This window comes from Bos grunniens, chromosome 26 (assembly GCF_055505025.1).
Source record: "Bos grunniens cultivar Pamir isolate PY7600 chromosome 26, Bosgru_T2T1.0, whole genome shotgun sequence".
NCBI classification, from domain to species: domain Eukaryota; kingdom Metazoa; phylum Chordata; class Mammalia; order Artiodactyla; family Bovidae; genus Bos; species Bos grunniens.
The window spans coordinates 899,606-923,433 of NC_141190.1; the positions used below are offsets into that span (position 1 = coordinate 899,606).

At 46.1% G+C, this 23,828-nt stretch overlaps 1 pseudogene; it reads left to right on the plus strand.

Moving 5' to 3' along the window:
- The first annotated feature begins 469 nt into the window (after nt 1-469).
- Nucleotides 470-12,823, plus strand: LOC147343938 (olfactory receptor 5T1-like; annotated as a pseudogene).
- The last annotated feature ends 11,005 nt before the right edge of the window (nt 12,824-23,828 follow it).

Sequence of the window (23,828 nt, forward strand, 5' to 3'; positions counted from 1 at the left end):
TAAAGTTAAGTAATTTTCACATTGTTTTTTAACATATAAATTCAATACTATCTTTTGATGTAAATGTATTTGTTCATATTTTACAAATTGTAAATTTCAGGCATGCTGTAGAAAATCTGGGATTAGCACTCAGATTTGCATTTTCTACTATAATAATATTGGGATTAAAAACTCCTATATTCATTTGTCTTTGTGGGGAATTTTAAGATGACATCCTATGAAAGTGAGCAGTCATAAAGTTAACAGAAAATAAATTGGAAGTTAAACCATGTAAACTGGCAGTATTTTTAACATGAAAATTTAACCAACAGCAATTAATTTATTTTTACAGAGTAATGCATCCACTTGGACTCAACTTTTAATCATTGGACTGTTCCCTCACTGAAAAGGATTTCTAAGAAACAGACATGAAGATGTAATTGGTGGACTCTATTTTTGCCACATATTGCTTTCGGAACTTAAAACTGAGATGTCAGGATCACCATCAGATTTAGATTTATACAGGAATCAGATAAAAAATAGGATTGAGGTCACCATGTTTATACTGATGGGCTTTACAGATCATTTTGAGGTGCAAATATTTCTATTTTTACTATTTCTAGCAATCTATCTTTTTACAGTGATAGGAAATTTGGGGTTAGTTTTCTTGGTCATTATGTATTCCTAGCTCCACAACCCCATGTACTATTTTCTGACAGCATTATCATTCTTAGATGCCCGCTATTCTTCCATTATAATCCCCAAAATGATGATCAATTTCCTATACAAGAATAAAACCATTTCCTTTCTTGTATATGCCACACAGATGTTTCTCTTTCTTACTTGTGGGACCACAGAATGCTTCATCTTGGCCACAATGGCCTATAATCACTATGTAGCCATCTACAACCCTCTCCTGTATTTAGTTAAAATGTCACCCAGAGTCTATGTGCCACTTATAATTTCCTGCTATGTTGTTGGTATCTTGCATGCTACTTTACACACAGTGGCTACTGTTACCCTATCTTTCTGTGCATCCAATGAAATTAGACATGTCTTCTGTAATATCCCTCCCCTCCTAGCTATTTCTTGCTCTGATACAAACATGAACCAGCTTCTAGTTTTCTATTTGTCAGGCTCTATTGAGATATCCACCATATTGATTGCTCTGATCTCCTATGGTTTCATTCTGTTGGCCATTCTGAGGATGCATTCTGCTGAAGGGAGAAGAAAAGTATTTTCTACATGTGGCTCTCACCTAACAGGAGTGTCCATTTTTCATGGTACAATTCTCTTCATGTACGTGTGACCCAGTTCCAGCTATGCCTTGGATCATGACATGATCATGTCCATATTTTACACCATCATAATTCCCATGCTGAATACCATCATCTATAGTTTGAGGAACAAAGATGTCAAAGAGGTGATGAAGAAGGAGTTTGGGAAAAATTGGTTTATCAACAAAGTGTATTTTTCACAGTAAATATTAAATTGAAATAAATTCAGACTGATGTTTATTGTTTTCAAATCTAAAAGTCTTAATTAAAATATTTCCTTTTAGTTTATTAGTGTCTACCTATTATTCCTAGATACTTAAAATAAAGATTATAGTTAAACCACCACATATGCAGTGTTTGCACATGCAGAAAACTGTGGAATCTATGTGTATCTATCTCCACATCACATGGGTGTATAATATATATTTCATTATCAGCTTCCCTCATAGCTCAGTTAGTAGAGAATCTGCCTGCAATGCAGGAGACCCAGTTTTGATTCCTAGGTCGGGAAGATCCCGTGGAGAAGGAAATGGCAATCCACTCCAGTATTCTTGCCTAGAAAATCCTGTGGACAGAGGAGCTTGGTGGGCTACAGCCCATGGAGTCACAAGAGTTGGACACGACTTAGCAACTAAACCACCACCACGATATGGAGACTTTATATATATACATATACATATATGTATCTACAGATAAACATGTACATATGTATACACACACACACACACATATATATATATATACATATATAGATACCTGCTGTATTAGTTTGTTGGAGCTGATATAACAAAATACCATAGACTGATTGCTGAAAAAGTAGAAATTTCCTTGTCTGACTTACATTACTCAGTATGACAATCTCTGAGTCTATCTATGTTGCTGCAAATGGCATTATCCCATTCTTTTTTATGACTGAGTAATATACTGTCAGGAAGCATTTAACAGGAGACTTCCTGCGTGCTCTTTTGGATCTGTCATGAATCCTCTGTTCCTTATTAATTCCTGAATATTCAGGAATTAAGAGGAGTTGGCAAGCCGCTCCAGGGGCTGAAGAATGCATGCATTTCCTTCATTAGTTTTTCCATACGGTGATAAGTAACTATTTACAACCCTCTTTCTTTTTATGAACCATATGGTAAAAGTGATTATTTACAACCCTCTCTCTTTGATATGAATTGCCTTATGATAAAGTCTGGACTTTTGATTTTTATCTTTGCTGAAAATAGTTACCTTGTAAGACAGTATATATACACACACTATGTTGAATAAAACACCTTTGCTCCATCAGAGCTTGGGTCCCTGTGTCTTTCTTTACTTCTCTGTCTCTGTCTCTGTCTCTGTCTCTGTCTCTCTCTCTCTCTCTCTCTCTCTCTCTCGCTAATTCTTTGGAGTGCAGAATCCCGCTGAGCTCACTTTCTTGCCTGGGCTTCTAAGACACTCTTGAGAAAGTGCACTGTACCTTCACCCCCACGAGAGGGCGCCTGGTGCCTGCGTGCAGTAGTGCAAGCTCTGTATCAAGAGCTTTATTGGCTTTCTGCATAAACCAAGGAATATCAGCCTCTTTCTCTCTTTTACTTTCTTATTGTCGACTCCAGACCACCAGGCTCCAGTCCATTAAAGGACCTCGACAATATACCATTGTATACACTTCCCACATCTTCTTTCTCCGTTCCTCTATTGGTGGGCATTGAGGTTGCTTCCATGTCCCGGCTATTGTAAATACTGATGCAATGAACATTGGGGTGCATGTATCTCTTCAAATATGGCTTTCTCCATGTATATGCCCATAATGGCATTGGTGAATCATATGGTACCTCTGTTGTTATTTTTTTAAGGAATCTCTGTACTGCATTCTAAGTAGCTGCACCAACTTACATCCCTACCAACAGTGTAGCAGTGTTCCCCTTTTTCCACACTCTCTCCTGCATTTATTATTTGTAAATATGATATTGCTTAAAAGTGAATCTACAGAAAGGGCCCAAATGAACTTATCTACAAAACAGAGTTGCAGATGTAAAAAACAAACTTATGGTTACCAGGGAATAGGGGGAGATTGGGATTGACATATACATCCTACTACATAAAGTATATAATTAATAAGGACATACTATATAGCACAGGGAACTCTACTCAACACCCTGTAATGGCCTATATGGGAAAATAATGTAAAAAAAAAGTGTGGATATATGTATAAGTATAATAGATTCATTTTGCTGTATAGCTGAAACTAACAACATTGTAAATCAACTATACTGCAATAAATATTTTTTAAAAGAAATTTATTTTTTCACTATTCTGGAGTCTAGACATCCGAAATCAATGTAACAGCAGGGTTGATTGTTTTCTGATGCCTCTCTTCTTCATTTGTAGATGGCAGCCTTTACACTCTGTCTTCAAGCTATCTTTTTTCGATGAATTTCAGGGCCTTAATCTCTTCTTGCTTGCTTAGTCTCTGAGTTATGTCCAATACTTTGTGACCACATGGACTGTAGTCCAACAAGCTCCTCTGCCCACGGGATTCTCCATGCAAGAATACTGGAGTGGGTTGCCATTCCCTTCTCCATAATCTCTTCTTACATGGTCAACAATTATATTAGATAAGATCTGCCCTAAAGGCATCACTTTCAGTTAATTGCCTCCTCAAGGACTATTTCCAAAGAAGTTACATTCTTATTTCCTAGGGCCTAAGACTTCAATATGCAAGTATTGGATTTATGTGCATACACACACATAGATATATACACGTGTAATCTTCATATTAAGTGTATATTGTCATTTTCTGCCTCCATATAATTCAAAAAGGATAGGTTCCCATTATAATTATAAGTGATCTGACTAGCTGGAGCAAAAACAACTCATGTAGATTAAAACCACACCTCACATATTCCAATTCACTTTCCATGGAGCCAATGGCAACTAACTTCAGATTAAAACTGTGAAATATGTGAAACTCTGCTTCATCTATACATTTGCAGCAAACAAAACCCAGGAAACTAAACCCAGCATTTAATTCTGAGAGCACAGATGATGGAGCAAATCCCTGATGTCACTATATGCTGTTTAAGACGGTACATTTTTTTGCTTTTACTTTTTTTTTTTTTTCATCCACAGCATAGACACTAAACCGACATTTTATTTCTTCGCATCATACATACAGAGACTGTGCACATGCTTGCTAAGTCACTTCAGTCGTATTCTATTGTTTGCGACCTATGGAGTGTAGTCCACCAGGCTCCTCTGTCCATGGAATTCTCCAGGCAAAAATACTAGAGTGGGCTGCCCTACCCTCCTCCAGAGGATCTTCCCAATGATCCTCTGTCTCATGTCCCCTGTGTCTCATGTCCCCTGCATTGACAGACAGGTTCTTTACTACTAGCGCCACCTGCAAAGCCCATACTTTTTATCATTAGTATTTATCAGGATTATCAGTTCAGTGCAGTCACTCAGTCATGTCTGACTCTTTGCTACCCCATGGACTGCAGCATGCCAGGCTTCCCTGACCATCACTAACTCCCAGATTTACTCAAACTCATTAAGTCAGTGATGCCATCCAACCACCTCAACCTTTGTCATGCCCTTTTCCTCCAACCTTCAGACTTTCCCAGCATCAGGATCTTTTCCAGTGAGGCAGCTCTTTGCATCAGGTAGCCAAAGTATTGGAGTTTCAGCTTCAGCATCAGTCCTTCAAATGAAAATTCAGGACTGATTTCCTTTAGGATGGACTGGTTGGACCTTCTTGCAGTCCAAGGGACTCTCAAGAGTCTTCTCCAACACCACAGTTCAAAACCATCAAATCTTCAGCGCTCAGCTTTCTTTATGGTCCAACTCTCACATTCATACATCATTACTGGAAAAAGCATAGCCTTGACTAGATGGGCCTTTTTTGGCAAAGTAATGTCTCTGCTTTTGAATATGCTGTCTAAGTTGGTCATATTTTTTTTCCAAGTGTAAGTCTCTTTTAATTTCATGGCTGCAGTCACCATCTGCAGTGATCTTGGAACCAAAAATATTAAGTCAGCCACTGTTTCCCCGTCTATTTCCCATGAAGTGATGGGATCAGATGCCATGATCTTAGCTTTCTGAATGTTGAGCTTTAAGCCAACTTTTTCACTCTCCTATTTCACCTTCATCAGGAGGCTATTTAATTCTTCTTCAGTTTCTGCCATAAGGGTGGTGTCATCTGCATATCTGAGGTTATTGATATTCTTCCTGGCAATCTTCATTCCAGCTTGTGTTTCTTTCAGCCCAGCGTCTCTCATGATGTACTCTGCATAGAAGTTAAATAAGCAGGGTGACAATATACAGCCTTGACGTACTCCTTTTCCTATTCAGAACCAGTCTGTTGTTCCATGTCCAGTTCTAATTGTTGCTTCCTGACCTGCATACAGATATCTCAAGAGGCAGGTCATGTGGTATGGTATACCCATCTCTTTCAGAATATTCCAGTTTGCTGTGATCCACACAGTCAAAGGTTTTGGCATAGTCAATAAAGCAGAAATAGATGTTTTTCTGGAACTCTGTTGCTTTTTCAATGATCCACTGGATGTTGGCATTTTGATTTCTGGTTCCTCTGGCTTTTATAAAACCAGCTTGAATATCTGGAAGTTCATAGTTCACGTATTATTGAAGCCTGGCTTGGAGAATTTTTATCATTCCTTCACTACGTGTGAAATGAGTACAATTGTGCAGTAGTTTGAGCACTCTTTGGCATTGCCTTTCTCTGGGATTGGAATGAAAACTGACCTTTTCCAGTCCTGTGGCCACTGAGGAGTTTTCCATACATGTTTGCATATTGAGTGAAGAACTTTCACAGCATCATCTTTTAGGATTTGAAATAGCTCAACTGGAATTCCATCACCTCCCCTAGCTTTGTTCGTACTGATGTTTCCTAAGGCCTACTTGACTTCGCACTCCAGGATGTCTGGCTCTAGTTGGGTGATCACACTGTGATTATCTGGGTGATGAAGATCTTTTTTGTATAGTTCTTCTGTGTATTCAGGCCATCTTTTCTTAATATCATCTTCTTCTGTTAAGTCCATAAGATTTCTGTCTTTTATTGTGCCCATCTTTGCAGGAAATGTTCCATTGATATCTCTAATTTTCTTGAAGAGATTTCTAGTCTTTCCCATTCTACTGTTTTTCTCTATTTCTTTGCACTTATCACTGAGGAAGGCTTTCATATGTCTCCTTGCTATTCTTTGGAACTCTGCATTCAAATGGGTATATCTTTCCTTTTCTCCTTTGCTTTTGGCTTCTCTTCTTTTCACAGCTATTTTTAAGAGCTCTTCAGACAACCATTTTGCTTTTTTTGCATTTCTTTTTCTTGGGGATGGTCCTGATCTCTGGCTCCTGTACAATGTCATGAACCTTTGTCCATAGTTCATCAGGCACTCTGTCCATCAGATCTAGTCCCTTAAATCTATTTCTCATGTTCACTGTATAATTGTAAGGGATTTGATTTGGTCATATTTAAGTCATATCTCAATGGTCTAGTGGTTTTCCCTACTTTCTTCAATTTAAGTTTGAATTTCACAATAAGGAGTTCATGTTCTGAGCCACAGTCAGCTCTTGGTCTTATTTTTGCTGACTGTATAGAGCTTCACCATCTTTGGCTGCAAAGAATATAATCATCTGATTTCGGTGTTGACCATCTGGCAATGTCCATGTGTAGAGTCTTCTCTTGTGTTGTTGGAAGAGGGTGTTTGCTATGACCAGTATGTTATCTTGGCAAAACTATTAGCCTTTGTCCTGCTTCATTCTGTACTCCAAGACCTAATTTGCCTGTTACTCCAGGTGTTTCTTGACTTCCTACATTTGCATTCTAGTCCCATATAATGAAAAGGACATCTTTTTTGGATGTTAGTTCTAAAAGGTCTTCATAGAATCATTCAACTTCAGCTTCTTCAGCATTACTGATCAGGGCATAGACTTGGATTACCATGATATTGAATGGTTTGCCTTGGCAATGAAGAGGGATCATTCTGTCGTTTTTGAAATTGCATCCAAGTACTGCATTTTGGACTCTTTTGTTGACTACAATGGCTACTCCATTTCTTCTGAGGAATTCTTGCCCACAGAAGTACATATAATGGTCATCTCAGTTAATTCACCCATTCCAGCCCATTTTAGTTTGATGATTCCTAAAATGTCAACGTTCCCTCTTGCCATCTGTTGTTTGACCACTTCTAATGTGCCTTGATTCATGGACCTAACATTTCACATTCCCATGCAATATTGCTCTTTACAGCATCGGACCTGCCTTCCATCACCAGCCACTTCCATAACTGAGTGTTGTTTTTGCTTTGGCTCCATCTCTTCATTCTTTCTGGAGTTATTTCTCCACTGATCTCTAGTAGCATATTGGGCACCTACCGACCTAAATCGACCTAAGTCAACCAAAATCGAACTAAAATTATTAAAATAGTCATGGCTCCTCATTACTTCCTGGAATTGAGCCAGTTTACAGCCCAAGAAACCTTTCAATGAAAGGGAGTTTGGCTCTTCTAAAGAAGGGCTTGCAACAATAGCCAGAATTTTTATTTGTATCATTTATTCCACCCTCCCAAGAGGGACTCAAAGATTTTATCAAGGTAAATTCACTTGGGAAAATTGGAAATAACTATAATTTTCTGAAACTACTGGACACTTTATTTTGGGGGCTCAAAAATCACTGCAGATGGTGACTGTAGCCTTGAAATTAAAAGACGCTTGCTTCTTGGAATAAAATCTATGACCAACCTAAACAGCATGCTAAAAAAGCAAAGACATTATTTTGCCAACTAAGATCCATCTTGTCAAAGCTATGGTTTTTCCTGTAGTCATGTATGGATATGAGAGTTGGACTATAAAGAAAGTTAAGCGCCAAAGAATTGATGCTTTTGAACTGTGGTGTTGGAGAAGACTCTTGAAAAACCCTTGGACTACAAGGAAATCTCACCAGTTAATACTAAAGGAAATCAGTCCTGAATATGCATTGGAAGGACTGATGGTGAAGCTGAAACTCCAGTACTTTGGTCATCTGGTGTGAAAAACTGCCTCACTGGAAAAGACCCTGATGCTGGGAGAGTGTGAAGACAGGAGAAGGGGACAACATAGGATGAGTTGGTCGGATAGCATCACTGACTTGATAGACATGAGTTTGAGTAAGCTCTGGGAATTATTGGTGGACAGAGAAGCCTGATGTGCTGCAGTCCATGGGGTCACAAAGAGTTGGACACAACTGAACTGAACAGTGGTTGTGAAATGACATTGATTCTAAGAGATCCAAATTGTTACTATGGTCATCAAGTCACAGTAGAGCCTTATGGGGGTCAACTACAGGCCTCAAGAGGAGGCCTGTCTCGCCTATTGAAACTCAAGAAGAACCCCCACGGTTCCTGCTGCAAGCTGAAAGGACACCCCCTCAACTCGAGATAAGGCCTGATTCCCCTGCACCAACTCGAATGGAACCATGACATGAAGGGAGGTCTGACTCCCCTGTTGCACCTCTAGAAAAAGCCCAGTTCACCATCTGAACTCGATATGAGGCCTGACACCCCTGTCACAACTCAAGAGGAAAGTAGAGTTCCATGCCTCAACTAGAAATGAGGCCTGACCCCCATCTTGAATTCGATAGGAACCCCGAGATCTCTGTGGCAACTGGAGAGGAACACTGAGTTACCAGCCCCAACTAGAGATGAGGACCTGTTACCCTGCAGCAACTTGAGAGGAATCCTGCAGTGCCACTCACAACTCGGAAGGAGGTCTGACTTCCCTGAGGCAACAATGAGAGGTTCCCTGAGGTCCCCGTTGCAACTCGAGAAGAACCCAAAGCTTCCTGCCACAACTTGGGAAACACCACGAGATTCTCGCCTCAATGCGATATGAAGCCCGATTCCCTGCAGTGACTCAAGAGCAATCCACCACTTCCCCCACAATCGAAAGGAGACTTGACTTCCCTGAGTAAACACAAGAGGTTACCTGAGATTCCCCGTGGCAACTCGAGAGGAACCCTAATCTTCCCTCCGCAACTTGAGAAAAACCACGAGATTCCCCCTTCAATGTGAGATGAGGCCTTTGTCCCCAGCAACGCTTCAAGAGCACTCCTGAGTTCCCACTCGAAACTTGAAAGGAGGCTTGACTCTCTTTATGCAACTCAAGATATTCCCTGAAACACCCATCTCAACTTGAGAGGACCCCCCTAGTTTTCCGCTGCAACTCAAGAAGAGCCTTGTGTTCCCCACCTTATCTCAAGATAGGGCCGATTCCCCTGTTTTAACTCCAGAGGAATCCCGACTTTCCCCTCACACCACAAGAGAAGGCCGGTCTCACCTATGGAAACTCGAGAGGAACCCCATGATTCCTGCAGCAAGTGGAAAGGACACCAAGTTCCCCCTCAACTTGAGATAAGGCCTGATTCCCATGCACCAACTCAATTGGAACACCGAGTATCCCCTCACAACACAAACAGAGGTTGGACTCTCATGTTGCACCTCCAGAAAAAGCCAGAGTTCTCAGCCTGAACTCGGCAGGGGCCTGACACCCCTTTTACAACACGAGAGGAAACCAGAGATCCATGCCTCAACACGACATGAGGTGAGACTCCCCTCTTAAATCTCGATAGAAACCCTGAGATCCCTATCACAACCTAGAGGAACCCTGAGTTTCTCACCTCAGTTCAAGATGAGGACCTATTTCCCTACAACGATTCAAGAGGAATCCTGAGGTGCCCCTCGCAACATGAATGGAGGCCTGACTTCCTCGAGGCAACAATAGAGGTTCCCTGAGGTCCCCATCACAACTCGAGAGGAGCCCAAAACTTCCCGCTGCAATTTGAGAAACACCACAAGATTCCCCCCTCAATGTGAGATGAGACCCAATTGCCCTGCAGTGACTGGAGAGCAATCCCACGCTCTCCTTCATAACTCAAAAGGAGACTTGACTTCCCTGAGGCAATACGAGAGGTTCCCTGAGATCCCCATCACAATGTGAGAGGAACCCTTAGCTTCCCGCTGCAACTCGAGAAAAACCTTGAGATTCCCCACTCAACGTGAGATGAGGCCCTTTTGCTGAAGTGCCTTGAGAGCCATACCTAGTTCCCTCTCGAAATTCGAAAGGATGCTTGACTCCCTTTATGCATCTCAAGAGGTACCCCAAGATGTCCATCCTAACTGGAGAGGAACCCCAAGTTTCTCACCTCAACTGGAGATGAGGACCTATTCCCCTGCAGTGACTTGAAAGGAATCTCAGGTGCCCCTCACAACTTGAAAGAGCTCTGACTTCCCTGAAGCAACATGAGTGGTTCCCTGAGGTCCCCAACGCAACTCAAGAGGAACTCAAAGCTTTCCACCACAACTCGAGAAACACCACAAGATTCTCCCCTCAATGTGAGATGAGGCCCGATTCCCCTGCTTCAACTTGAGAGGAATCCTGACTTTCCCTTCACACCTCAAGAGAAGGCCTGTCTCACCTATTGAAACTCAAGAGGAAACCTGTGGTTCTGGCCACAAGTCAAAATGACACCGAGTTCCCACTCAACTCGAGATAAGGCCTGATTCCCCTGCACGGACTCAAATGGAATCCCGAGTATCCCTTCACAACAGTAAGGGAGGTCTACTCCCCTGTTGAACCTCTAGAAAAACAAAAAACAAGTTCCCCACCTGAACTCGACAGGAGGCCTGACACCGCTTTTACAACTCGAGAGGAAAGCAGAGTTCCATGCATCAACACAAGACGAGCCCTGACTCCCCTGATGAAACTTGATAGGAGCCCCAAGATCCCTGTCGCAACTGGAGAGGTACCCTGAGTTTCCTTTCTCAACCTGAGATGATACCCTATTCCCCTGAAGTGACTCAAGAGGAATCCTGAGGTGCCCCTCACAACTTTAAAGGAGACCTGACTTCCTGGAGAAACATGTGAGGTTCCCTGAGGTCTCCATTGCAACTCGAGAGGAACACAAAGCTGCCAAGCGCAACTTGAGAAACACCACAAGATTCTCCCCTCAATGAGAAATGGTGCCCCATTGCACTGCAGTGATTCGAGAGCAATCCCATGCTCCTCCTCGCAACTTGAAAGGAGACGACTTTCTTGAGGCAATATGCGAGGTTCCCAGAGGTTCCTGTCGCAACTCGAGAGGAACCCCAAGCTTCCCACCACAACTCTAGAAAAAACACAAGATTCCCCACTCAACGCAATATGAGGCCCATTTCTCCTTCATTGCCTCAAGAGCAATCCCAAGTTACTTCTCAAAACTCAAGAGGAGGCTTGACTCCCTTTATGCAACTCAAGAGGTTCCTGGAGATAACCGTCACAACTTGAGAAGAACCCCGAGTTTTGCACCACATCTCAAGAAGGGTCCTGTGTTCCCAACTTCATCTCGAGATGAGAGCCAATTCCCCTGCTTCCACTCGAGAGGAATCCCGACTTTCCCCTCGCACCTCAAGTGGAGGCCCATCTCGCCTATTGAAACTCGAGAGAAACCCCGCATTTCTTGCCCCAAGTTGAAAGGACAACGAATTCCCCCTCAACGTGAGATAAGGCCTGATTCCCCTGCACCGACTCCAAAGGAACTCGAGTCTCCCCTCACAAACCAAAAGGAGGTCTGACTCCCCTGTTGCACTTCTAGAAAAAGCACAAGTTGCCCGCCTGAACTCAACAGGAATCCTGACTCCCCTTTTACACCTCAAGAAGAAAGCAGAGTTCCATACCTCAACAGGAGACAAGCCCTGACGCCACCTGTTGAAACTAATAGGAAACCTGCGATCTTTGTCTCAACTGCAGAGGAACCCTGCGATTTCAGTCTCAACCTGAGATGATGCCCTATTCCCATGCAGCAACTCAAGAGGAATCCCGAGGTGCCCCATGCAATTGAAAGAGGACCTGACTTCCCTGAGGCAACATGAGAAGTTCCCTGAGGTCCCATTGCAACTTGAGAGACCCCAAAGCTGCCCAGTGCAACTCAATAAAAAACACAAGATTCCCCCCTCAATGCCAGATAAGGCCCAATTCCACTGCAATGACTTGAGAGCAATGCTTCACTCCCCCTCACAACTCAAAAGAAGACTTGACTTCCCTGAGGCAACATTAGAGGTTACCTGAGGTCCCTGTTGCAACTCGAGAGGAAAACAAAGATTCCCTCCACAACACGAGAAAAACCATGAGATTCCCCCCTCAATGGGAGATGAGGCCATTTTCCCCTGTAGTGCCTTGAGAGCAATCACGAGGTCCCTCTAGAAACTCAAAAGGAAGCTTGACTCTTTGTTTGCAACTCAAGAGTTTCCCCACAATACCCATCGCAACACGACAGAAACCCCGAGTTCCAGCCACAAGTAGAGTAGAGCCACGTGTTATCCTCGTCATTTCGAGATGAGGGCCGATTCCCCCGCTTTGACTCAAGAGGAATCCTGGCTTTCCCCTCTCACCTCAAGAGGAGGCCTGTCTCACCTATTGAAACTCGAAAGGGACCCCGTGGTTCCTGCCACAAGTCAAAAGGATACCGAGTTCCCCCTCAACTCAAGATAAGGCCTGAATCCCTGCACCAACTCGAATGGAACCCCGAGTATCCCCTTACAGTACTAAAGGAGGTCTGACTTCCCTATTGCACTTCTAAAAAAAGCCCAAGTTCCCCGCCTGAACTCGACAGGAGACCTGACACCCCTTTTACAACTCGAGAGGAAAGCGGAGTTCCGTGCCTCAACATGAGACGAGGCCTGACTCCCCTCTTGAAACTCTAAAGGAACCCCGAGATCTCTGTCACAACTAGAGTGGAAACCTGAGTTTCCTGCCTCAATTCGTGATGAGGCCCTATTCCCATGCAGCAATTCTAGAGGAATCCCAAGGTGCCCCTTGCAACTTGAAAGAAGGCGTTACTTCCCTGCGGCAACACAAGAGGTTCCCAGAGGTGCCTGTCAAATTTCGAGAGGGACCCAAGCTTCCTGCCACAACTGGAGAAACACCACGACATTCCCCCCTCAATGAGAGATGAGGCCTGATTCCCCTGAAGTGACTCAAGAGCAACCCCACACTCTGCCCCACAACTCGAAAGGAGATTTGACTTCCCTGAGGCAACACAAGAGGTTCCCTGAGGTTGCCATCACAACTCGAGTGGAACCGCAAGCTTCCCGCAGCAACTCGACAAAAACCACAAGATTCTCCTCTCAAAGCAAGATAAGGCCTTTTTCCCCTGCAGCACATCGAGTGCAATCCTAAGTTCCCTCTTGAAACTCAAAATGAGGTTTTACTCCCTTTATGCAAGTTAGGAGGTGCCCCGAGATACATGTTGCAACTCGAGAGGAACCACGAGTTTCCCGTCACAATTCAAGAAGAGCTACATGTTCCACACCTCATCTCAAGATGAGGCCCTATTCCCCTTCAGCGACTCGAGAGGAATCCCAAAGTACCCCTCACAACTTGAATGTAGGTCTGACTTCCCTGAGGCAACATGAGAGATTCCCTGAGGTCCCCTTTGCAGATCAAGAGGAATCCATATCTTCCCACCACAACTCGAGAAACACAACTAGATTTCCTGCTTAATGCAAGATGAGGCCGGAATCACCTGCAGTCACTCGAGAGGAATCCGTCGCTATCCCCTCGCAACTCAAAAGGACTTGAATTCCCTGAGGCAACACTGAGGTACCCGTCACGAGTTGAGAGGAAACCAAGCTCTCCATCGCACTTTGAGAAAAATCACGAGATTCCCCCCTCAATGCGAGATGAGGCCCTTTTCCCCCTGCAAGGCCTCGAGAGCAATCCTGAGTTCCCTCTGGAACCTCAGAAGGAGGCTTGACTCCATTTATGCAACTAAAGAGGTTTCTGAGATACCTGTCTCCACTCGAGTAGAGCCCCGAGTTTCCCACCACAATTCAATGAGGGCCCCGTGTTCCCCACCTCATCTCGAGATGAGGGCCGATTCCACTGATTCAACACAAGAGGAACCCTGTAGTTCCTGCCACAAGTCAAAAGGACACTGAGTTCCCCCTCAGCTTGAAATAAGGCCTAATTCCCCTGCACCGACTTGCATGGAACCCCGAGTATCACCTCACAACACGAAGGGAGGTCTTACTCCCCTGTTGATCACAAGAAAAAGGCCAAGTTCCCCACCTGTACTTGACAGGAGGCCTGACACCCCTTTTACAACTCGAGAGGAAAGTGGAGTTCCATGCCTCAAAAGGAGACGAGCCCTGACGCCCCTGTTGAAAATCGATAGGAACCCTGAGATCCCTGTCGCACCTGGAAAGGAACCCTGAGTTTCCCTCCTTAGCTCTAGATGACGCCCTATTTCCCTGCAACACCACGAGAGGAATCCCGAGGTGCCCCTCGCAACTGGAAAGCAGGTCTGACTTCCCTAAGGCAACATGAGAGGTTCCCTGAGGTCCCGGTCGCAAGTAGAGAGGAACCCAAAACTTCCCACAACAACTCGAGAAACTCGAGATTATCTCCTCAATGCAAGATGAGGCCTGATTCCCTTGCAGTAACTCGAGCCCAATCACGTGCTCCCCCTCACAACTCAAAAGGAGACTTCACTTTCTGAAGCAACACGAGAGGTTCCTTGAGGTCCTCATTGCAAGTCGAGAGGAACCCCAAGCTTCCCACAGCAACTCGAGGAAAACCATGAGATTCCCCCCTCAATGCAGGATGAGGCCCTTTTCCACTGCAGCGCCTTGAGAGCAATACTGTGTTTACTCTCGAAACATGAAGGAGGGCTCGACTCTTTTTATGCAACTCAAGAGGTTCCCCAAGATACCCGTCACAACTCAAGAGGAATCCTGAGTATCCTGCCACAACTCGAGAAGAGTTCCATGTTCCCCACCTCATCGCGAGATGAGGGCTGATTCCCCTGCTTCAACTGGAGGGGAATCCCGACTTTCCCCTTCCACCTCAAGAGGAGTCTTGTCTCACCTATTGAAACTCGAGAGGAACACTGTGTTTCCTCCACAAGTCAAATGGACACTGAGTTCCTCCTCAACTCGAGATAAGGCCTGATTCCCCTGCACTGACTAGAATGGAAGCCTGAGTATCCCCTCACAACACGAAGGGAGGTCTGACTCCCCTGTTGCACCTCTAGAAAATGCCCAGGCTCCCCGCCTGAACTCGACAGGAGGCCTGACACCCGTTTTACAACTCGAAAGCAAAGTAGAGTTCCATGACTCAAAAGGAGACTGACTCAAAATGAGGCCTGACTCCCCTGTTGAAACTCAATAGAAACCCCGAGGTCCTTGTCACAACTTAGACGAACACTGAGTTTCCCACTTCAACTCGAGATGAGGGCCTATTTTCATGCAGCGACTCTAGAGGAATCCCGAGGTGCCTCTCGCAACTTGAAAGGAGGCCTGACTTCCCTGAGGCAACATTTGAAGTTCCTGAGGTCCCCATCGCAACTCAAGAGGAACACAAAACTTCCCTCTGCAACTAGAGAAACACCACAAGATTCCCCCTCAATGGTAAATGAGGCCCTATTCCCCTGCAGTGACTGGAGAGGAATCCCGAGGTACCCCTCACAACTTGAATGGAGGCCTCACTTCCCTTAGGCAACATGAGAGATTCCCTGAGGTCCACTTCACAAATCGAGAGAAATCCAAATCTTCCTGCCACACCTTACGAAACACCACTATATTTCCCACTCAGTGCTTGATGAGGGCCAATTTCCCTGCAGTGACTTGAGAGCAATCCCTCGCTACCCCTCACAACTCCAAAGGAGACTTGAATTCCCTGAGGCAACATGAGAGGCTCCCTGAGGTCCCCGTCGCAACTCAAGAGGAGCCCCAACCTTCCAGATGCACATTGAGAAAACCACGAGATTCCCCCCTCACCACAAGATGAGGCCCTTTTCCCCTGCAGTGCCTCGAGAGCAATCTCGCGTTCCCCCTTGAAACTTTAAAGGAGGTTTGACTCCCTTTATACAACTCAAGAGGTTCCCAGAGATACCTGTGGAAACTCCAGAGGAACCCTGAGTTTTCCACCACAACTTGAGAAGAGCCCCTTGTTCCCGACCTCATCTCGAGATGAGGGCTGATTCCCCTGCTTTGACTCAAAAGGAATCCAAACTTTCCCCTCTCACCTCAAGAGAAGGCATGTCTCACCTATTGAAACTCGACAGGAACCCCATGGTTCATGCCGCAAGTCAAATGGACACCGGGTTCCCCCTGAACTCGAGATAAGGTCTGATTCCCCTGTTCTGACTTAAATGGAACCCTGAGTATCCCCTCAAACACGAAGAGAGGTCTGATTCCCCTGTTGCACCTCTATAAAAAGTCCAAGTTACCCATCTCAACTGAACAGGAGGTCTAACCCTACATTTACAACTTGAGAGAAAAGCGGAGTTCAATGCCTCAAAATGAGACGAGGCCTGACTCCCCTGTTGAAACTCGACAGGAACCCCCAGATCGCTGTCGAAACTGGAGAGGAAACTGGAGTTTCCCGCCTCAATTGGAGATAAAGACCCATTCCCCTGCAGACACTCAAGAGGAATTCCGAGGTGCCCCTCACAATTTGAGAGGAGGCCTGACATCCCTGAGGCAACACAAGAGGTTCCCTGAGATCCTTGTCACAACTGGAGAAAGTTCAGTTCAGTCACTCAGTTTTGTCCAACTCTTTTCAACCCCATGAATCACAGTACGGTTGGCCTCCCTGTCCATCACCAACTCCCAGAGTCTATACAAACTCATGTCCATTGAGTCGGTGATGCCATCCAGCCATCTCATTCTCTGTTGTCCCCTTCTCCTCCTGCCCCCAATCCTTCACAGAATCAGGGTCTTTTCCAATGAGTTACTCTTCAAGTGAGGTGGCCAAAGTTATTGGAGTTTCAGCTTCAACATCAGTCCTTGCAGTGAACACCCATGACTGATCTCCTTTAGGATGGACTGCTTGGATCTCCTTGCAGTCTAAGGAACTCTCAAGAGTCTTCTCCAACACCATAGTTCAAAAGCATCAATTCTTCGGCCCTCAGTTTTCCTTATAGTCCAAATCTCACATCCATACATGACTACTGGAAAAACCATAGACTCGACTAGACAGACCTTTGTTAACAAAGCAATGTCTCTGCTCTTTAATATGCTATCTAGGTTGGTCATAACTTTCCTTTCAAGGAGTAAATGTCTTTTAATTTCATGGCTGCAAACCCCAAGCTTTCCACTGCAACTCAAGAAAAACCACGAGATTAACCTATCAACGCTAGATGAGGTCCATTTCTGCTGCAGTGCCTCGAGAGCAATTCTGAGTTCCCTCTCAAAACTCAAAAGGAGGCTTGACTCCCTTTATGCAACTCAAGAGGTTCCCCGAGATACCCTTTGCAACTCAAGAGGAACCCCGAGTTTCCCACCACAACGTGAGAAGAGCCCCGTATTCCCCACCTCATCTCCAGATGAGGGCTGATTCCCCTGCTTCAACTCAAGAGGAATCCCAACTTTCCCCTCCCACCTCAAGAGGAGGCCTGTCTAACTTATTGAAACTCGAGAGGTACCCCACAGCTCCTGTTGCAAGTCAAAAGGACACTGAGATCCCCCTCAACTCGAGATAAGGCCTGATTCCCCTGCACCAACTCGAATGGAACCCCGAGTATCACCTCACAACATGAAGGGAGATCTGACTACCCTGTTATACCTGTAGAAAAAGCCCAAATTCCCTGCCTCAACTCGACAGGAGGTCTGACACCCCTTTTACAACTTGAGAGGAAAGCAGAGTTCCATGCCTTAAAATGAGATGAGGCCTAACTCCCCTGATGAAACTAGATATTAACTCCAAGATCCCTGTCCCAACTGAAAAGGTATGCTGAGTTTCCCACCTCAACTCGCGATGAGGCCCTATTCCCCTGCTGTGACACAAGAGGAAATCTGATGTGCTCCTCGCAACTCAAAAGAAGGCCTGACTTCCCTGAGGAAATACACGATGTTCCCTGAGGTCCCCGTCACAACTTGATAGGAACCCCGAGTTTCCTGGTGCAACATAGAAGTGCCCCATGCTCCCCAACTCATCACGAAATGAGGGCTGATTACCCTGCAGCGACTCGAGAGAAATCCCAAGGAGCCCCTTGCAACTCGAAAGGAGGCCTGACTTCCCTGAGACAACAAGAGAAGTTCCCTGAGAGCCCCGTCGCAACTCAAGAGGAACCCCAGGCTTCCCATCACAACTCCAGAAGAGCACCGTGTTCCCCTCCTCATCTCAAGATGAGGGCCGATTCCCCTTTTTCCACTCGGGAGGAATCCCGACAATCCCCTTACACCTCAAAAGTAGGCCTGTCTCACCTATCACAACTCAAGAGGAACCCCGAATTTCCTGCCACAATTCGAAAGGACACCGAGTTCATCCACATCTCAATATAAGGCCAGATTGCCCTTCAGCGACTCGAATGGAACCTCAAGTTTCCCCTCACAACACAAGGAGAGGGCTGACTTCCCTGTTGACCTCTAGAAAAAACCCAAGTTCCCCACCTCAACTTGACAGGTGGCCTGTCACCCCTTTTACCACTACAAAGGAAAGCAGAGTTTCATGCCTCAACACAAGACAAGGTCTGACTCCCCTTTTGATACTTGATAGGAACTCCGAGGTAATTATCACAACTGGAGAGGCATTCCAAGATGACTCTCACAACTCAAAAGGAGGACTGACTTCCCTGAGGCAACACAAGTGGTTCCCTGAGATCCTCGTCACAACTCATGAGGAATCTTCCCATCTGAACTCAAAAAAAAAAAAGCCTGAGAAGACACCAAGTTCCCCCTCAACTTGAGATGAGGCCTGATTCCCCTGCAGTGACACGTATGGAACACTGACTATCCCATCACAACACGAAGGGAGGTCTGACTCCCCTGTTGCACCTTTGGTAAAGGCCCAAGTTCCCCACCTGAAGTCAACAGGTGGCCTGACACCCATTTTACAACTTGAGAGGAAAGCGGAGTTCCATGCCTCAACACAAGATGAGGCCTGACTCCCCTGTTGAAACTCCATAGGAACCACGAGATCCCTATTGCAACTGGAGAGGAACCCTGAATTTCCTGCCTCAACTAAAGATGAGACCCTATTCCCCTGCAGTGACTCTAGAGGAATTCCATTGTGCCCTTCACAACCTGAAAGGAGGCCTGATTTCCCTGAGACAATACAAGTGGTTCATTGAGGTCCCCGTCGCAACTCGAGAGGAATCCAAAGTTTCCCACAGCAACTCGAGAAAAACCTTGATATTCCCCCCTCAAAGCGAGATGAGGCCCGATTCACCAGCAGTGACTCAAAAGCAATCCCAAGCTCCCACTCACAAAATGAAAGGAGACTTGACTTCACTGAGGAAACATGAGAGGTTCCTGGAAGTCCCCGTCACAGGTGGAGGGGAACACCATGTTTCCCACCACAACTTGAGCAAAACCACAAGATCCTCCCCTCAAAGCGAGATGAGGCCCTTTTCCCCTGTAGCGCATCAAGAGCAATCACGACTTCCCTCTCAAAACACGAAAAGAGGCTTGACTCCGTTTATTCAAGTTAAGAGGTGCCCCCAGATTCACGTCACAACTAGAGAGGAACCCCGTTAAAATTTGAGAAGAGCCATGTGTTCTACACCTTATCTCGAGAAGAGGTCCTATTTCCCTTCACCGACTCAAGAAGAATCCCGAGGTACCCCTTGCAACTTGAATGGAGGCCTGACTTCCCTTAGGTAACATGAGAGGTTCTCTGAGGTCCCCTTCGAAAGTCAAGAGGAATCCAAATCTTCCAGCCGCAACTCAAGAAACACCACTAGATTCCTGACTTCTGTGTTTAAATTCCATAGGAACCCCGAGATCCCTGTAACAACTGGAGAGGAATCCTGAGTTTCCCGCCTCAACTTGAAATGAGGCCTATTCCCTGCAGCAACTTGAAAGGAATCCCAAGCTGCCCCTCACAACTTGAAAGGAGGTCTGACTTCCCTGAGGCAACATGAGAGGTTCCTGAGGTCCTCGTCACAACTCGAGAGGAACCCAAAGCTTCCCCCCGAAACTAGAGAAACATCACAAGATTTCCCCTCAATGACAGATGAGGCCCTATTTCCCTGCAGCGACTCGAGAGCAATCCCTCACTACCCCTCACAATTCAAAAGGAGACTTGAATTCCCTAAGGCAACACAAGAGGCTCCCTGAGGTCCCCGTCGCAACTCAAGAGGAACCCCAAGCTTTCCAATGCTTCTTGAGAAAAACCACGAAATTCCCCCCCTCGATGCAAGATGAGGCCCTTTTTCCCTTGCAGTGCCTCGAGAGTAATCCCGAGTTCCCTCTCGAACCTCAGATGTAGGCTTGACTCTGTTTATGCAACTGAAGAGGTTCCCCGAGATACCCATGGCCACTCGAGTGGAACCCCAAATTTCCTGCCACAATTCAATGAGGGCCCTGTGTTCCCTGCCTCTTCTCGAGATGAGGGCCGATTCCCTTGATTCAACTTGAGAGGAACCCCATGGTTCCTGCACAGGTTGAAAGGACACCGAATTTCCCCTCAGCTCGGGATAAGGCCTAATTCCCCTGCACCAACTCGCATGGAACCCCGAGTATCCCCTCACAACATGCAGAGGTCTGAATCCCCTGTTGCACCTCTATAAAAAGGCTAAGTTCCCAGCCTGAACTCTACAGGAAGCCTGGCACCCCTTTTACAACTTGAGAGGAAAGCAGAGTTTCATGCCTCAAAAGGAAACGTGTCCTGATGCCCCTGTTGAAAATCAATAGGTACCCTGAGATCCCTGTCACTACTGGAGAGGGACCCTGAGATTCCAGCCTCAGCTCGAGATGAGGCCCTATTCCCCTGCAGCGCAACGAAAGGAATCTCGAGGTGCCCCTGGAAACTTGAGTGCAGGTCTGACTTCTCTGAGGCAACATGAGAGGTTCCCTGAGGTCCCGGTAGCAAGTCAAAAGGAAACCAAAGCTTCCCGCCACAACTCAAGAAACACCAATAGATTCCGCCCTAAATGTGAGACAAGGCCCAATTCTCCTGCAGTGACTAGAGCACAATCCTGGGCTCCCCCTCACAACTCGAAAGGTACTTGACTTCCCTTAGGCAACACAGAGCTTCCCTGAGGTCCCCGTCACAACTCAAAAAGAACCCCAAGCTTCCCACCTCAACTCGAGAAAAACCATGAGATTCCCTCCTCAACCCGAAATGAGGCCCTTTTATCCCTGCAGCACCTCAAGAGCAATTCTGAGTTCCCTCTTGAAACTTGAAAGGAGGCTTGACTCCCTTTATGCAACTCAAGAGGTTCACCGAGATACCCATTGCAACTCTAGAGGAACCCCAAGTTCACCACCACAACTCGAGACCCGTGTTCCCCATCTAATCTAGATATGAGGGCCAATTCCCCTGCTTTGACTAGAGAGTAATCCTGACGCTCCCCTCCCAACTCAACAAGAGACCTGTCTCACCTATTGAAACTCGAGAGGGACCCCGTGTTTCCTGCTGCAGGCCGTAAGGACACCGAGGTCCTCCTCAACTCGATATAAGGCCTGATTCCCTTGCACTGACTGGAATGGAACCCTGAGTATCCCCTCACAACATGAAGGGAGGTCTGACTCCCCTGTTGCATGTCTAGAAAAAGCACAAGTTCCCTGCCTGAACTTGACAAGAGGTCTGACAACCCTTTTACAACTTGGGAGGAAAGTGGAGTTCCATGCCTCAAAATGAGATGAAGCCTGACTCCCCTGTTGAAACTGATTGGAACCCCTAAATCCCTTTTGAAACTGGAGAGGAATCCTGAGTTTCTCAGCTCAACTCAAGATGAGGATCTATTCCCCTACATCGACTCGAGAGGAATCCCAAGGTGCCCCTCGCAAACTGAAAGGAGTTCTGAATTCCCTGAGGCAACATGAAAGGTTCCCAGAGGTCTCTGTCACAACTTAAGAGGAACCCAAATCTTCCCACTGCAACTCGAGAAAAACAGTGAGATTCCCCTCTCAATGCAAGATGAGGCCCGATTCCCCTGCAGTGACTTGAGAGCAATCCCAAGTTCCCTCACAACTCAAAAGGAAGCTTGACTTCCTTTATGCAACTCCAAAGTACCTATCACAACTCGAGAGGAAACTTGAGTTTCCCGCCACAACTCAAGAAGAGCGCCATGTTTCCCACTTCATTTGGAGATGAAGGCCGATTCCCCAGCTTCAACTCAAGAGGAATCCTGACATTCCCCTCAGACTCAGGAGGAGGCCTGTCTCACCATTTGCACTTCGATAGGAATGCCAAGGTTCCTGCTGGAGGTGGAAAGGACACCAATGCCCCCTTCAACTCGAGATAAGGCTTGACTCCACTGCAGCGACTCAAATGGAATCCCTCACATTTCATTTTGTGGAAAAAAAATCTCGAGTTTGCCCTCACAACACGAAGGGAGGTCTGAATCCCCTGTTGCACCTCTAGAAATAGCCTGGTTCCACACCTCAACTCGACAGGAGGCCTGACACCCCTATTACAACTAGAGAAGAAAGCAGAGTTCCATGCCTCAACACAAGACGAGGCCTGACTCCCCTTTTGAAACTCGATAGGAACCCCAAGATCCCTGTCTCACTTGGAGAGGAATCTTGAGTTTCCTGCATCTACTCGAGATGAGGCCCTATTCCCCTGCAGTGACTCAAAAGGAATCCTGAGGTTCCCCTCACAACTTGAAAGGAGGTTTGACTTCCCTGAGGCAACACAAGAGGTTCCCTGAGGTCCCCGTCTCAACTCGAGAGGAACACCAAGCTTCCCACTGCAATTCGAGGAACACCATGAGATTCCCCCCTTACTGCGAGATGAGGCCGGTTACCCTGCAGTGACTCGAGAACAGTCCCGCATATTCCCTTGCAACTCAAAAGGCAGCTTGACTCCCTTTATGCAACATCAGAGGTTCCCCAAGATACCTGTCACAACTGGAAAGGAACCCCAAGATCCTGCTCAAGTTGTAAGTGCACCACGTTCCCCACCTCATCTGGAGATGAGGGCTGATGTCTCTCCTTCAACTAGAGAGCGAGCCCAGCTTTCCCCTCGCACCTCAAGAGGAGGCCTGTCTCAGCTATTGAAACCCAAGAGGAACCCTGCAGTTCCTGCCGCAAGTCAAAAGGACACCAAATTCCCCCTCAACTAGAGATTCAGCCAGATTGCCATTCAGCGACTCGAATGGAACCCCAAGTTTCCCCTCACAACACAGAGGGAGGTCTGACTCTCCTGTTGCACCTCTTGAAAAAGCCCAAGTTCCCCTCCTGAACTCAACAGGAGGCCTGACACCCCTTTTACAACTTGAGAGGAAAGTGGAGTTCCATGCCTCAACACGAGACAAGGCCTGACTCCCCTGTTGAAGCTCTATAGGAGCCTCGAGATCCCTATCGCAACTGGAGAGGAACACCGAGTTCCCCCTTGCAACTGACTCCCCTGAGGCAACTCGAAAGGTTCCCTGAGATTCCCATTGCAACTTGAGAGGAATCCCGAGCTTCCTGCCACAACTCAAGAAAAACCATGAGATCCTTCCTCAAACTGAGATGAGGCCTGATTCCCCTGTTTCAACTTGAGAAGAATCCCGAGTGCTGCTTCTCAACTCAAAGGAGACCTGACTCCCCTGAGGCAAATGGAGAGGTTCCCTGAGATCCTTGTCTCAACTTGAGAGGAACACCAAGATCCCCATTGCAACTCGAGAGG